Below are 12,355 nucleotides of genomic sequence, written 5' to 3'. Positions count from 1 at the left end.
ATATGTGTGTCCAAGTTTCTTGCCGATCTTTTTTCTATAACTTGTTTTAAACAGAACACGTTATCTGTACACGACCTTCCTGCTCTAAAACCATTCTGTTCTTCTTCCTCCTTTTCTATATAATCTTCTTCTATGAGATCACGTATAATTCTACCATATAACCTGCTCATTGTGCTCGTCACTGATATACCACGGTAGTTATTGCAGTCCAGCTTATTGCCTTTTTTATGGATCGCAGATATATAAGCTAGCTTCCAGTCTTCTGGAACGGGATGTCCGTTTAAGAAAATATTGGAAATTAATGCCAAGCTTATAAATAGTTTCTGCGTACCATTTTTCAACATTTCGGAGTATATTCCTTCTGGGCCGCTTGCTTTGCCTGATTTTAAGTTCTTGGCAGCCATTCTTATTGTTTCTTCCGATATTTCAACTACTTCTCCCTGTACGTCGATGTTTCTTGGTGAATCAATTAAGTACTCTTGTCTAGATTCCTGAAGGAGGCCTATATAATGTTCGTACCATTGTTCAGGTTTAATTAAGTGTATATTAGCCTTGTTTTTTCTTGGGTTCTTAACATTTGAAATAAATTTCCATATTTCTGAGCATTTTCTTCCACCTATGTAGTTATTAATTTGCTCACACTTTATATCCCATGCTTTGTTCTTAGCTCTGTTAACATGTCTCCTTAGTTGCCTTTTTGAATTCTTGTATTCTTCAAGATCGCGTTTTGTTTTAGTAGATAGCCATTTCAGATATTTTTGTTTTTTTTCTTGGAGTACATCATTGTAGGAACGATGAGAGTCCATCTCATCGTTCCACCAGTATTTCTTGTTGGTAGAGTATTCTTTTGTTCCTATTGCCTCTTTGGTAGGGGCAATTAGACTACTTTTAATGTTCCTTCTTTGATTTTAGAACATAATATAAATAAACATAACATACGTAAAAATTAAAAACAAATTAAAAATAATCATACAAAAATTTTAAAGCTTTTGGCTTTTACCTTATTAAGTAATTGTTATTAGGTAGTAATTGTTAATTTTGAAGTTTAACTTGATATAATGTCATTTTAACAGAACGTCAACGGTTTTTGTAGACGTATCTGTTTTAAAAAAAATTAAAGTTTTCTTGAATAGTTGCATTTAAATATTTTAAATAGTTTTTTTCTTTGTTCTTTGTATTTTTTTTGCTTCCGATATAATACTTTCCGAAACGTTACACGTATTCGAATTCGTAAAAAATAACCAAGACAGAAGCATCAGCCGGACGCCGGACCAGAATCAGCTGTTAAAAATCGAAAATCCCTGCCAATATGCTTTAATGTGCAAGTCAACCAAACAGTTCTCAATTTGGACCATGTACCGAAATTACCGTTCTGAAATCGTAACTCCCAAGGTAGGTTGGTACGCAAATAGGATCGTCCGATAACCGTCAAATCTCGGTTGGAACACATTTGAATTACTGCGCACGAGCGTGATCGTTCGGTGACGGTTCTGCTGCGGGTTGGAACTAACCTTATTTCAATCATTCTTGATCGCTCCGTATATGGATAACATTTTTTTAAGATCCCAATTAAACATTCAGTTACATATTAAAAAAAATTATATCTCAACCTGTATACAGCAATCATTGTATGGTTGTAAAAAAATCAAATTTTTGTTAGTCCAAATAATAAAAATATAATATTTTTATCTTAAATATAACACACTGTATATAATTAAATATATTTAATATAGAGGTAACCTAGAAAAATATTTCTGGCAATGTATAGAAAATTGCACTAGTTTTGTTAAGTATTTACATTATAATTGCGAGTTATTTAATTTTTTGTCCAGGTTATAAAAAGGCGGAAATTTTAGTTCTCAATTTTGTCTAAAAATTTTAATATTTAATTTGATTGTTATTTTGATTTTGTACGAATTTATTTCTATTTTAGATATACGGTTAGAGTTGGTTTTCCTAAAATTATATTTTGATTGCATAAATACTTCTTTTAAACATTACAAGTTTTTGGTTAAAATACATGTTATTTGATATAATAAAACTGTTAAGACCTATCTAGCATCTAATCTTATTGCTGAAATGGACGCTATAAAAATACTTTTATTATATTTATAGATTTTAATATACTTTATTTTGTATTTAGCATGATGAATAAGGTACTATTTTCTGCCAAAAAAGGGCTAAATTTTAGTAGGGTTTCATAAAAAAAAACAAGTTAAAATATGTACATAATAACTATGCCATCTTTTAAAGACATCACTGATGTTTATTTTCGTTATTTTTGATTACTCGTTACTAATCGTTACTCGACTACTAAGTAATCATTTCAAATATTCGTTACTTTGATTAATATGATTACTTTGTACTGATTTTGGTACTGCTGTCAATTTTGTCAACTGCTGTCAACCTTACTTCGGGTATCAATAAAGTAACGAGTAGTCGAGTAACGAATAGTTACTTTCTACTTTTTCAACACCTCTAATAATAATAGATTTGTTGGGGTCAAAATAAATTAATGTTAATCTACTATTAGCTATGTACTTCTTTTGTGTGTATTTGCAGAAGAAAAATAAATAATTTTTAATATAGTACTGTCTTTTTTAAGAACTAGCACAGCTATTATAGAAAATAAATAATTTAGCAATGCCATTCTGATACAATAAAACGTAGTTTTTGAAATTAGGTATGCTGCAGCCCAAAGAAATACCCTGTACGTAATGAAATTATTCACTGAATAAAATAAAAACTCGTATATAATATTTCTTGGTTATGAAAGAAAAATGTAGAGTATATAGTGTGCCTGAGTCAACATACCTTATTCCACTAATTTGGAACACAGGGAATATTAAAAAACTCTAGTAACTACTCCGATTCTAGTTATTCTAATAGCTACTACCTAGCGCTACGACTGATATCTTCCTCTACGCTACAACTATCGCTAATTTCACTGTCGTCCTCTTCGGCAATGTCTTCTAGCGCCCTCTTGCTACAATCTTCTATAACCACTACTGTTTCTTGTCTAAAAAAATCGTTCGCCTAAAATTAGGGGATGAAAGAAGACACCTAGTAACACACACAGAGGATAGAGTACATATATATTTTACCTGTACAATACTACAACATGATCTACAAAGAAGAAGTAATGCAGGCGCAAGAATTGATTTTATATGTAATTCTTAAAACACAGGGTGTCCCAATATTCCATGGACATAGAACTACTACGTATTTTTGGAATTAAATAATGTTGCGGACCCGTGTAAACCCGGTCTAAGCTGACTAATACACCTGACACCATTTGTTACGTTTTTCGTCGGTTCCGCGTGGATAGAAAGTCACAATTCATTTAAACACAATTTATTTACACTAAGTAACAAACAATAACGATTAAAATACTTAAAGAACTATATACAAACTATTTATAACTATTTATCTAGAAATAATTTATTTTAAATTTAGCGCGGTAACAGTATTCGTCTATTTATCTTTTTCCTCATACAGGCCCGACCTACGGTTCATCCGTCCAAGAATCCACATGGCAAACTCCAGCCAGCATCGTTATGGGACGGGAAGTGCGCCTACCTTGTGATCTAAAGTTTGGTTGCCGACCGGGAGAAGATGTCGCTGGATAAGATTATATCCATGGACTACGTAAAAGAATGGATGACATCCATCAGCGAGTCCGTCTAAATATTCAAAGCGCTAGTGACCGAATGAAGGAGCACTACGACATTCAAGCTGAGCCTGGAGGATACCAACCAGGGAATTTGGCGTGGCTATACAACTCGCAGACGACGTGGATTATCTCCGAAGCTACAATCCTCGTGGGAAGAGTCATACGAAGTCATGGATAGGATTAATGACGTCGTATACCGTATCAGGAAATTGCCAAAAGGAAAACCAAGGATCGTCCATTTCAATCGTTTGAGCCCCTACCAAGGCGAAATAGAAGATCGTGCTGGGACCGTGAGAATCTGTAGCTTTGATCCCCCTAATTCGGAGATGTCTTTTGACGACTTCATGGCCCGTTATAACAGCAGTGAGAAGGCTCGCTATGGCGTGACTGAAGAAGAACAACGGGACCTCTTTTCCGTGCCTCCTGATTATTCGCTTGCTCACTGTGTGGTCCGAGATTTGCGAATGTCCAGAGAAATAGCTGCGACGTTCAATGAAAAGTTTGGGCGTGTCGGAGAACTACGCCGACAGGATTCAGAGGTTGGAAGCGTCTTGAGGCTAACCGACGATGCGCATGGTCAAGCAAGACACATCTTCTACCTGGTCACCAAGAAATGGTCACCGAATAAGCCGACTTATCTCAACCTATGGAAGGCCCTAACTGAACTGAGAGAAGCCCTCCTAAACAACAACATTACACGATTAGCCATTCCGAAGCTGGACTCGATGTTTTGAGTTGGCGTACAATCCGGAACATGATTGAAGTCATGTTTAGATTTACGAGTATCGAGATCCTCGTTTGCTGCTACAACCCAAAGCTGAGATTGGGAGAGAAAACTGTAGACTGCCTATTTCTACCAGACTTCTCAATGTACCAGGGGCCAGCTTTGCAAATACCTTCATTCACCGTATACATCTCGGGACGAGCATGAATCTAAGAAGGGGGCAGTGCTGAGGGCCCGTGTGAACCCGGTCTAAGCTGACTAATAATACGCCTGGTGCCGTTCAAGAATGAATGGAAAAATCTCGGCGGCTACGGATTATTCGAGAACTCTTTAGCTGTGGGTATATAAGCCGACGGCTGGAGCCTGAGGAAAAATAAATAAATAGAAGAGTACAGTTGCTGTGCTAAATTTAAAATAAATTTCTTCTAGATAAATAGTTATAAATAGTTTGTATATAGTTCTTTAAGTCTTTTAATCGTTATTGTTTGTTAGTGTAAATAAATTGTGTTTAAATAAATTGTGGCTTTCTATCCACAGGGAACCGACGAAAAACGTAACAATAAGTTAAATTAGATACACTTGACTTATTGACAAAAGTGCTTTCTTTGTCCGCTATGTTTCAAATTTATTTTATTTTATTGTTGTATATTTATTTGTTATTACAAATTATTTTTTTTGTATGTTTAGTTATTTGGCACTAAAATAAATGAACCGGTGATATTAAAAATTATATATATAAAATTGTTTAAAAAAATAGTGAAACATATTTTTCTTCAAATTAAAAAAATTACAAAATGAGAATCGTAACACTCTATGTTATGATTATATATTTCAATATATGTTTATTTCTTGGATATGTTTAATATGGATCTATTAGAACACTGTCATTTAAAACATTTTGTCAATATTAAATAATAATGGTAGGTAAGCTATAATAGGTAATAAATAAACAAATTGAAATATAAAATCATACAATACGCCTGCATCACTTAAATTTTAATAGAGTATTTGATTCAGAGGAATCACTATTCACTACACGATATATTACTAGATTATCTAAAAAATATAAAGAAAACAAATTGTAACAGTATAATTATCAGCAAATTATTTTTAAGCATATTTTAGCTTTACTTTTTTAGTGTTTTTACTACATTACCAGTTTGTTTTCACCATGCATTTATATCTTCAGAATAACGTCGACTTGAACTAAATAGAACAAAATTATATCTTTTTGTATTAAAAAAATCAAAATAAATATAAATTACTCAAAGGAAATATTTTTATAATTAATAATTCTATGTAAAAATCTATTTATATGAATTAATCTAAAATAAATTTTAGCAAAGATACAAAAGAAAAGAAAAACAGAAATTATAAAAATAGAAAAAAAATAAGAGGAATAATAAAGAATAATTAAAAAAATATATTATTATATTTTTATTCTCCTAAACAAATATGCAAATTCATTAATAAAAGGCGGAGTAAAAAAGTGATCTATATAAGAATGCGTTTAAAATTAATTAATTTAATTAATATTTTAATATCAAAAAATAGTTGCTCTATGCACTGATCGGTACGAAAACAATTATTTAAAAATTTTCGTGTGTTTTAAAAATTCAATATATTTTGTTTTAATTGGCCGATTTTCATTATTTTTTAAGGAATATATTAGCAAAATTGCTTGACTTTTTATTCTCTTTTTAAATTAAAAATAAGTACTTATCTGTTTATTATACAAAAAGGGTACAGAGTGTCGCAGGTAAAAAAATATCAAAATTGTATTTTTTAAATAGAACACCCTGTATATTATCACATTTTTAGTTTCTAAGATTAAAATAAAGGTAAATTTGATTAAGGTTTACTGCAAGTTAATCTTACCTTTTTGAAATATTTACGATTTTGTAAAAATACAACAAAAAAAATTTAATACTTCAATTTTCTAGGCGTATTAAGTTTTTAAAACCAAATATTGAACTTAAATTTTTCTATTTAGTAAATTTTGTGTTGCAATATAAAAAATAATACTACCTTATTCAGAGTGTCTGTAAATTTTATATTAAAAAATTATTAGCTTTAAACAACAATAACTTGTTTAATTTAAATGGAACGCCTTGTATATTTTAGTGAATCAGATCCACAATTTAATTGTTTATCAATTAGTATTATACCATTTTTTACCTATCTCTCCAAGTTTTTGTATAATGTAGACCTCATTTATCATCATATACCCATGGAATATTGACATTTTAGATATTCATTAGAATTAAATATATTGAACTTTAAAATATATGAAAATTTTAAGATATCCGTTTTTTGTGCCGCTCCGTGTAGATATAATTATAAAAAAATCTGTATATTTATCTGTATATCAACTTAATTATTAAAATTATTATTAGTTTATTAAAGACTAAGAAAAAAAAATATTAGAGATTAAGAAGTAAAAAGTGAAAAAAGAAATGAAACAAAATGATCATGCAGGTATACATATACTCTACAAACATTCTACAGATAACACTTACATAAAACTTAAAAAATATATAATAGATATGTAACTCACCGCCTTAGAAGTGGACTTGGTAAAGAGGGGCTTCTTACGACATCCAAAAGTTGCAAAACTTCGGGCGAAGACACTGTTTGAACTATAGTGGCCCCTCTCAGTTCCCTTAATTCTACGCCTCTGAATAAATCGCATCTCACCAGTTCTTCCAATGTAGGTATTCTAAAATAATCAGTTCCTAAATTGTTATAGAGGGTGAGTCTTAAATAAGTGTAAATATTTTCAGGTCTGGTAGCTTTCGCGAAAAAAACAGATATTTTCTCTTTACCTTTTTTAAATAAGTCCAAAATAACCGAGATATTTTACTTTGAAAATTATAAAAAAAATGTTTTAAAGTTACTAAAAGTTAAAAAAAAAAATTCGAATAATTTTGATTTTTTTTTCGAGAAAAAAAATCTCATAAACTTAATGCATCATCAATATACATAATTCTGGGGTCGAAATATAGTACCCCTAAAAATATTTGCAATTATTTAAGACTTACCCTGTATAGTAATTTGTTATTTGAAACATGTATCAATTTTTAAAGTACATTACTGTGTACTTATTATAAAAAAAATAAACAGTAAAAAGTAAACGAAAAAGTAGAAGATGGTGCTCAACTTTTCTATTTTAAATCTTATATTAATCTCAACCTAAAGTTTATACAAATCTGTTTTGTAAGACATTTTGCATAAACTGCTTTTTTAATAATCAAACAAAGAGTTTAAGTTGCCCTTATGAGGATTTCAAATGTCTGGCACAATGACAAAAATAAAAGTTAGTGCTGTCACATGCTTTTGACAAGTAGTAAGACGAAAGTAAACAAGAAAGGAAAGAAGATTATAATAATTCAAGTGCTTCACTAAAAACAATGTTCTATTTTTAGTATTTTTGACCTTTATTTCTACTCTTTCTATTTATTTATTAATCGAAATATACTTTATAAAGATTTATGTTTCGAATTTATTTTATTGAATTGTTTAGATATTTGATATTAAAATAAATTAACCAATAATATTAAAATTATATAAGGGCATTCCTTAATAACTTTATAATATTTCTAAGAAAAAACTTTATGTGAATGCATGTCCTAAATATCTTAACTTTTATGATACAGGGTGCTAAAATTAAAATAAAGTTTTTACGTAATAAATCTGATATAAAAAAGTAAAAGTTTCAAACCAAATCTCATCTGAAAATGATTTAATTTTTTTCAGCAATAACCATGCGTTGGACAAAAAAAAAAGAAAATGAACATTGTTTAGAAATGAATGAAGGTTTTGTAAATAATGTTTATTTCAAGAGAAGTCAGTATCGTACCGTTTATTCTTTAAAATATTCATTATAAAACCCACCACGCACTCCACTGGCTGAAATAAATAAAATTGTTTGTACATCAAAAATGCTAAAAATGTTTGCTACATAGATGATGTGTCACGATTCATAAAGATATCTGTAATAACACCAGATATATTTTTAAAAAACGTTTTTTTTTAGAAAATTTAACCGCCCTGTATTCTGAAAAATTATGATGTTTAGGACATACATTTATATGAAGTTTTTTCTAAGAATAAGGAAAGAATGTCATTCAGGAAGAACCTGTATAATAATATTATTTAAAAAACAATTATATTTTTTTCAAGGTAAAATGAGCATCATAGCTCCTTATGTTATGATTATGTATTTTAACGTATCTTTGTTATTTGTAGATATTTACAAATAAAGTACCTTGTGATTATATTAAAACCTCTATAATTATGTAAAATAGTTTTTTTTTTTGTAACTATATAAAGTTGTTTGTTTCCATTACATTAAAAAATATTTCCTGTATAGAAAAAGTCACTGCGATATAATAGATTGCAGTGTGCTATTATGGTAACATAACAAAAGTCGATAGAGTACAATAATGACTTAATAAATTAGTCATTTTGCAATCTCATTCTGCACGCTGTTGTAGATGGTATTTAGACTGGTAATGTCAAACTTTATTTTTTATGGTAGCTTGATGTAGCGTCTCTGTTATGCTTTAATGCATAACAAATTTGTTTCGCTACTGCAAATTGTATTTTTTGAGAATGTTTTTTTTTTCTTGATATCTTCTCACAAATTGTAAATTACATATGCCAAATATAATAGAAATAAAAATCCCACCAATAATTTTTAGCTGACCATACCAATAGGTATGGTAGGCTATTAGGATCGGCAAAAAAAAGTTTTTTTAATTTCACTCAAAATGAGTTACTTGGGTCATAAATGACCCAAATACAAAATATTTTCATGGTGTCTGCCTGTTTGTCCGTCTGTCTGTCCATTAAGAATCTGGCCATTCATTTTTGGTAGGGGTGGGGGGTTGGTAAGGGGGTATGGGAGGGGGTTAAAATTTTTAAAAAATCGTAACTCCAAAATTACAGTAGCTAGCGAAACGCGGTTTTCAAATTAAGATTAGGAATAATATTTGCAACAAAATTGGTAATAACATCAAAATCAGTCAAAGTCGCAGTTTTCGAGATATTAACATATTTTAGTATGGGCGGTTATACGTGCCTCCCGGCGTCAATTTTTATAATTAGTCTTAATATTTGACAACTTATATGTCAATTTTTAGTAAATGAAATTTGGAGATTGATCTCGCCAAAAGCATCATTGAATGTCATTCCCCAGCCATTTTGACGTCGTTTTTTTCTCGGCCATACAGTTTCATATCATTTTTCATATGGTTTCTTTCTAATACACCTACTGACGAATAGGAACTTTGAAATGATACGATAATTCTCAAAAGTATACAGACATATCCAGCTGTAATTTAATAAGGTATGTTTTTGGTTTTTACCTTGGACTTTGAAATATAAACTGCAATGCGTCAGCCACTTTAGGAGCCCGTTCCAGTTCCAGCTGCAGATGTGCCTGACTGGGTGGCGAAGGCAGTTCATAGCCAGCGGACATCTCGAAGAGCAAATAGCCAAAAGCTAGAGTCTCCGGTGCGTAGGGCGCTTTTGGTAAGAGGCCTAAGAGGGAGTTTTCCAGGCCAGCCAGACGAGCTACGCCGTTCTGGATTATTACGTTTCCTAAAAATCACAGAAATATGGTTAATATTAACATTAACGATAAAATATAAAAAAATTAGTGTCAAAAGATGTTTTTGAAACACGTTGTGATATTTTTTCTACTTACCAGAATGAAGATGATACAAAGGTGGTAAATGTCTATTTCTTAAAAATAATAATGCTTCGATGATTTGTCTTCCTAGGCATTGAACCTAAAAATGAAATATATTATTACCTTTGAACAACGTTATTAAAAACAAAATAAAAATATAGATTGCATAAATATATATGTTACAGTGAAAGTAGGGAATCCAGTAAATATTAACCATCACTAGAAAATGCTCACAATTATGCATTGGAAAAATTTGTGGATTTTTATTAGTAATTGTTAACATTTACTAAAATTTATCAGTAAAAGTCATTCTGTTGTACAATAGCGACCAAGTTGGTGGAGTTTCGAATAAATACGTTATACGAGGGGTTGTTTTTTTACCTTAACTTTAAAACACCCTGTGCAATAATTTCGTGTGTAAGTTTTTCTAAAATATAATTTTACGATCAGAACCATGAGTATTTTGTTTTTTGGATCATGTCAATACATGCCTTGGTTAATTTTTCAGAGCGAAATGAACTTGCCACCAAAAATTTGCATTTTTTTCAATTACCTATCATTTTTTAAAGTTATTTTTCAATGTGATAGGGCGGCCTTGGTGATTATTGTGAACTATATACTACTATGAACTGTCCATCATGTTCGACGTTTGGCAAATGCTTGGCAGGAGGGTAAGAGGTCGCGAAGCAGTACCAGCTTTATTAAATGGACTTCGCTTGGTCCTTAAAGAAGAATGGGAAAATATAACGCAATATGATATATGCAGCCTCAATGACAGTATGAACGGACGTATACAGGCAGTTATAACAGCGAAGGACGGCAATACAAAGTATTAGGGTATTTTTGACAAATTTTTTTCTATTTGTATACTTGAGTATTACAGATGTTTTCTTTAATATCGTTAGTTCTGTTGTCGTTATTAATGTTTATTAAAACCCGGACTGTATCGTTAACGTCTTTTTTAAATTTAGTATAGAGTATCCAATGCAGTGTAATATGACGTTACGACAATAGTCACCAAAACCATCTCGTCATATTAAAAATTGCAAATTGATCGTTATCAGTTAATTTTGCTCTTAAAAATTAACCAGAGCATGTATTGACATGAATCAAAAAACAAAATGCGCAGGAGTCATGGCTCTGACCGTAAAATTATATTTTAGGAAAATTTACATACAAAATTATTACACAGGGTGTTTTGAAAGTTAGGGTAAAAAAAACAACTTCTCGATTAGCGAAGAATTATCCTCGAAATTATCTAATCCGAAGGGATTTACTAGACACTTGTTAACCGACAGCACTAAATCTACTCTAGAACCTAGTAACTTAATTTGAGGATTAAAAAAATTGAGTTAAAGCGAGAATAAGTTCGCGTGAGGAACTAAAAGTCTTGTATTTTACAACTAAAAACGCAATTTGAGTGAAAATCGATTCCGACTAATTGGTAGCTTGGAAATTGAGATTAGGTTTAAAAGTTTATTTTTAATTAACGGTTGATTGATATAGAGTTAAGCGTTCCTATAATTATAGCTGTCGTGAAGAAAATAATTGTGTAAGCACAAATATTGTCAGATAATCACACTAAAGCCAGATGATTAAACAATAAATGTATAGCAATCGCTTCTTTGAGTTTAAAGAACATAACATAAGTAAAAATTAAAAATAATTATAAAAGAAACTTTGAAGCTTTTTGGTTTTACCTTATTAAGTAATTGTTATCAGGTAGTAATTTTTAATTTTGAAGTTTCACTTGATAAATATAATGTCATTTTAACAGAACGTCAAAGGTTTTTGTAGATGTATATGTTTTAACAAAAACTAAAGTGTTCTCGAATTGTTGCATTTATATAGATATTTTAAATAGTTTTTTCTTTGTAATTTGTGTATTTTCCGAAACGTTAAGCATTTTTTTGTCCATTAGGCAAATTTGTTTATTAGTAAACCACTGCTGACAATTAGTTTTCGTTGGATTAACGCAGCAGTGTTTATAAAAAAAAATAATAATAGCTCCCGTATACAGGGTGTTCCCTTCAAAAAAACATGTGCCATCTCTCGTAGGGAGATTCCTCAAGTAAAATAAGATTTTTCATATCAACATAGGTCCGATTCTGCTTTGGTTCGTAGCTACAGGGTGTTAAAATCTTAATAATCTTTCGATTTATTATAATTTTCTTCTAAGTACTTTTAGTGATTCAAATGAAACTTTGAGGGTAAAAGTTACTATAAGTGCTACATATTTTAATGCCTAAAAGTATCGATAATC

General features: G+C 30.5%; 1 pseudogene; it reads right to left on the bottom strand.

Moving 5' to 3' along the window:
• Positions 1-1,378: 1,378 nt before the first annotated feature.
• Positions 1,379-12,355, bottom strand: part of LOC115888675 — a 49,189-nt pseudogene continuing 38,212 nt past the window's right edge.

The sequence above is a fragment of the Sitophilus oryzae genome, unplaced genomic scaffold (genome assembly GCF_002938485.1).
Source record: "Sitophilus oryzae breed Bouriz unplaced genomic scaffold, Soryzae_2.0 scaffold_1167_pilon_pilon, whole genome shotgun sequence".
NCBI classification, from domain to species: Eukaryota; Metazoa; Arthropoda; class Insecta; order Coleoptera; family Curculionidae; genus Sitophilus; species Sitophilus oryzae.
The sequence above is the reverse complement of the archived record's forward strand: the minus strand, read 5'-3'. Positions and strand labels throughout refer to the sequence as shown.